Genomic DNA, 5,857 nt, shown 5'->3' with positions numbered 1-5,857 from the left:
AGAGGATACCCTGTTTTGACAGCTGTCACTTGATTATAACATGAATGCACAATAGATTACCCCACACTAGCCTCCACTAGCTTACTAGCAATGGATAGAACGAAATTTTCTTAGGAGCAGTTAAAAGATATTTTCTGTTGGTATAGCTCTGGCCCTGAGGAAGGCTACTTTTGGCATATAATAAATCAGCCCTTTGCCGTACAGCCAGCCCTGCATTCAGTATTGTTTTAAATTTTCTTAGCCATGGGGCTAATCTAAAACATTCTCTTCCCCTGACGGGCTGATACCTGACTCCCTTCTCCCTCTCCCAGAGTCTGTACGGTCAACGTACAGTCGTACGCTGACGTCATAACCAAATTTTCTCGGATGGATAGATTACTAGAATATTTAAGCTATGGTGCTCCGCTCGCGCGCTTACGCGCGCGCGTGGAGCTCCGCTATGAAGTATGGTATTTTCCGCTGTGAAATACATTGGGATACATAAATTGGCCCAGTTGAAGCAAATGGATATCATTAAATTTTAGTATACCGAGGTCCTTAAAGATGGGTTCAGTATGCGCATTGAAATGTGCTTTATTAATAATTCTAATAATGCGCTTTTGCAGGATAACAAGGCGGCGGGGATTGGTTTTGTAGGTCGAAGCCCAAACGATATTGCAGTAGTAAAAATAGGGATAAATTAAGGAATAGTAGAGCATACGTAAAGACGATTTAGGAGGAAGATTTTTCTGCGTTATTGTGGTGGCCATTATATAAATAATCATCATCATAAGACATCCTCAATATTAATAACAATAAACAATTAGTATGTGTAATCAAATGGTGACGAGTGAAATTAGGGAATAATTTCACGCGTGTTTTGTCCAAATCCTTATAATTATTAGGATTTGGACAAAACGCAAGTGAAAGTATACCATTTGATTACCTATTAATATCATGGGTGACGAATTACGTTAGCAATCTTGGATTTTTGACATGTTTATCCTGGATCGCATCGATCGAGAACTCCACTCTCTCGAACGTTTAGAGCTCAAATTGGACTCAAGTTTGGAATTTTTCGACAAAATACCTGTTAGAATCCTTCTTGATGTGCTCTTTGGTGTGTTCAGGTTTTCTAAAGCGTCTTTATATGCCCTGGCATCTTCATTCATGACATTTTAAAACTTCGTCGCCATCTTGACACTGAGACGTACGGAAGGTTGCCATGGCAATTTAAGAATTTGTTCATGCTTAGCGTACGTGGGCTTAAATCGATGGGAAAAAAACGAGGATCCGTAATTTACAGTACGCACCGAAAAAACGAGGCTAATAAGATGTTTTCTTTGTTTTACTCGATCCCAAAACCTCCAAACTCCAGTAGCTGCCTTTCTCTTATATCTTTCACAGACTTGCTCCGGCTTCGGTCTTCCGGTCTGCCGCTGCTCTCTAGTTCAGTCTGGTTTTCCGCAACCGTTCTTGGAGAGATGTTATGTATACTAACTCACTGACTTCTTGGAGAGATGTTACGGTCTCCACAATACTTCTCCTGCTCTCTCTACTTTTACAGCACATCAAACTGCTTTCCCCCGACAAAATGACTTCTTTTGCCGTGAAGTTAAAAGGGACGCCTCTGCTGAAGGGATTTCAGTAAAACGGCTTGTGCTTCAAGGTCTCTCTCTTACAGTCTCTCTGAACGCGCCCTCCGCACTGACTTTTTAGCGACGCGGCTCCCTCTTAATGTCTAATCGAATACGCATGTCCCGTTTGGAATCCACATCAAGCCTACCTGTCAGACAAACTTGAAAGAATTCAAAGAAAAGTCTCACGCTGGATCCTTGGTGGACCTATTGATTATACCGAACGTCTGCAATACCTTGGTTGGATGGAACTTAAGTCCCGTAAGGAATATCTATCGATAATTCAATTATTTAAGTTTATTAATGGTTTCTCGAGAGTTAAGCTTGACAATTATTTATCGTTCTCTCGTGCTAGAACTAGATCAAGAAATAGTAGGAAGATTTGGAAACCTTTTTCAAGAACTAATATTTTAAAATTCTCTTTCTAGCATAGTTATGTAGATAAATGGAACTCGTTACCAGATTCTCTAATATGTGCCGATTCATTGTCAAAATTTAAAAAAGGGCTTAAGAGAACACTTTTTAACTAGTACGTAATGAACATAAAACTGTTGCGATTGCATATTTAATTTGATAATTAGATAATTTTAATAACTCCATTATTAATAGATATATTTTTAGTGATATCTTTTACATTTCTTCTTACATCATAATAGTTTTTATCTGACTTATATTTCCTTAATAGCTTTGTGGATATTTTTAGGGGGTCATCTTACATGAGGATTCAGTTCCTCCCTGATGGCAGCCTTTTTGTATTGATTGATTATTACAAATAAAGTTGTTATAAATAAAAATAAATAAAACTTCCAAATACCATGCAAATGCAAGGTGTGGTAAAAAAGCACTATTATAAAAGGTCCGATCTAGTAATTAACGGCTTACAACCAATAGAACGGCTTACAATGAATATTTTACCTAATTAGTTTTATAACGAACAATGAAGTACCTGACTGCAGCAATAAAAGTTACGCAATAGCATACACGGCAAAAAAAAACTTAAACAAAAAAAATTAACATAAAAGAAGTATCTTTTATTAATTAGACATTCTATGACAGTAATCCAGGCTTTTTAGTGACTAAGACCCTGTTTACATGGAGTGGGGGACCCCGGTCTACTGGGGTAAGTTTCTTTTGTTTTGTGTTCCCCAGAGCGTGAAAACAAAAGAAACCAACCCCACTACACAGGGGTCCCCCACTCCATGTAAACAGGCCCTAATTTGAGAAAAAAAAACGTGAACTTTGTAAGATCAAGCACAGCCCGCTGTTGTGAAAACTCTCTTGATATTTTCGCAAAATCATTTCATAGAAGTTTGTTGAGTTTAATAAAGTTATACGAATAAACGTCTCTCTCTTTAAACGCCTCCAGAACCCATATTGGACCCAAAAATAGAAAATCTTTAAAATTAAAGATAATTGCGGTATATTGTTATTCCAGAATACGGCCAATCGAACGTGCCGTTATATTGCTCTACAACTGCATCTCTAGTCACGGAGTCTTCTTGCTGAGTCTCGTGTCTTCTATGAAGAACCTTTCTCTCCTTCCCCCATCCTTTCCTTTTTTTGTCCTCGGTTCAGCTTTCGGGCGGCTGAATCTCTTACTTCACAAACCACAAAAGAAAAAACACGCCACAATACGCAGGCCAGCAACATGATATGAGACTTCGCGTTTTTACATCTGATGCATCAGTGGTGTTTGATGAACAAACACGCATCATTACGAGTTTCTCATTTCCAGCATCATTGTTTTGACAAGTTTCAACAAGTTTGTTTTCCCAGGATTCACTTGGAGAAAGTAAGTATTGGGCTTTTCTTCAATTAAACTGGTTTAGAGATTTGATAATCAGTTCCCTGAGAGCACGTTTTAATCCTCTTCGCTTAAAATTACACTTTTTTCAAATTATTAATGATCTTTCTTTGCTGAGAGATCGTGCGAAAAGATGATGCAAAAATTATATTGCCGTTCAATTTGTCTAGGATCTTGGCCAATTCGGTTGTTGGAGTCCCAAAAATCTGTATACATCTAAACAATTGAAAACAGTGAACGTTTCATTTCACAAAAAAACATTCGATAAAACATCGATGTCGACGTTCTGAGATAGTACGAGAAATACGTCGACAAAAACAAAAAACGTAAGCACCATTTTAAAAACGAATATTTTATATTCCCAGTTGAAAAACAATTCTCACAGACCCCAATATAAGCCGGCTTGTTCGCATCGTTTTCGTTCGTCCAGAGGTATACATTGTTAGTAATTGTTTGGTAAGAATTCCAGTCTGACTGATATTACATCAGAGTAAACGTTTTATTCGTGACTAATGATATACAAGAAAAAATTTCTTGAATCTTCTAGCCTAAGAGCAATGCACTTTTTGATAAACACAAAGTTCGTAAGTTGCCTCTTATCGGTAAACTGAGACGACGTCTTCAGTCGGAGCCTCTCCTAGATATTTATGTAATTTTTTTGAAATTTAGAGAAATATTTGGCAAATATAAGAATGTTGTTGACGACTTATCTCGAACATTGAAAAAGCTAGTTTAAAACGCTTTTGCTACATTAAAAGTGATTTTCCCCTGGAAAGTTTGGAGTAAAAAAGGCTAAGAAACATGCATAAATTACGCCATAACGAACTCCTGTGGTTCAAAACCGGCAGTGTCCAAAAACGTTTTCATGATTTCGATAAATTAGCCCTAGTACTGTTAAGGGATAGTTGCCAAGATTCCAGATATCGTCAGATTTTCCAAAAACGCCCATTGCAAGATTGCTTGTTTACATACATAGCTTGTTTACACGGTATTTTCAAAACATCGTAATTCCACCCGGGCCGATTTGCAGTCTCTTGACCTATGAATGAGTGGAAATACTTGAAATATAATTATACCTTTCTTTTAATTCATTTGGTTTAATGTGTAGACAGTTTTGAATGCCTTAATTTGACTCTAAAAGAGGACAATTTCTGTTGTCTTGGACCGCTCTGAGAACTCGTGGCCATTTGAAAAATAACAGTATAAACCAAAAAAAAATTGGAGGAATTCTATTTTCGGCCGAAATTTGCCGAGTGGTCGGTCCTTGCGCTGACTGCTTCTTTTTTTTTTTTTTTTTTTTTTTATATTTTTTAATTAAAGCATTTCTTACGTTTACATACAAAATAGAAATTAAGAAAGAGAAAAAAAACACACACACACCCGCACACACACACACACACATATATAGTACAAACAAACAAAAAAAATACAAAGCTAAACAAAGCTATTACAGCAATACAGTTACTTAGCATGTAAATTACAATGACATCACTTTAAACTAATTGTTGAAATTAATCATAACATCACTTTTACGTAAAAACGCTTATTAACTTTTCCCACTTTCTAAAATGATTGTCTAATTTGTCTCTTTTCCTGGCAATATGGAGTTCGATGTTATAAATACGCCTTGTCCTGGCTATAAAACCTTGAAGAGAAGGTATACCATTCTGGTATTTCCGAGAGTAAATATAAAACTTACCCAGAAGCAACATATGGTTAAACAGGAGAAAATCTTCTGCAATATCGAACTTACCAAAAATGACGTCCTCCTCTTTAAGGTTATCAACAGAGATGTTATTATCGCGCAACCAGGACAAGACATGTTTCCAAAAACTAGATGATACTCTACAGGAAAAGAGCAAATGCTCTACGGATTCAACCTCTGTTTGGCAGAAAGCACAGGATGGCGACTCAGCCAAGCCGAAACGAAACAGTTTTTCGTTTGTAAAGACAATACGGTTTAAAATTTTAAACTGAAATTCTCTAAGTTTAGATTCTAATGTTGTGCGAAAAGGTAGCGAATAAACACTTTTCCAATCAATATCAATGTTTGAACACTTTGCAGCTAACTTTACTTTAGCAGTAGGCGTTGTTTGTTTTTTCTCCAGGAAAAGCCGGTAGATTTGCTTTGAGGAAGCATCAAGAATTGGAACCAAATTGTTACTTATTAGGATAGCAGGTGAATCCGGAAGTGGATCAATCACCCGGAGTTTTTTGACGCCAAGTAAATCGTGATGTAGTGGGGTTCCTAATACGCCAGATATCAACCAGATCGAAATCGAGGTGCATATCTTCAACTAATATTGCGGAGTCTTTCTTTCTGTTGTTTCCGCCCCGTCCATCTAAGTCAGGGTCAAGTATGACGTTAAAATCGCCTCCGACGATAATTGGGTAATTCTGTTCTGTTCTAGCGCTTTCAAAATTTCTGATATTTCTT

Source organism: Porites lutea, chromosome 7 (assembly GCF_958299795.1).
Source record: "Porites lutea chromosome 7, jaPorLute2.1, whole genome shotgun sequence".
NCBI classification, from domain to species: domain Eukaryota; kingdom Metazoa; phylum Cnidaria; class Anthozoa; order Scleractinia; family Poritidae; genus Porites; species Porites lutea.
This window is presented reverse-complemented; position numbering follows the sequence as displayed.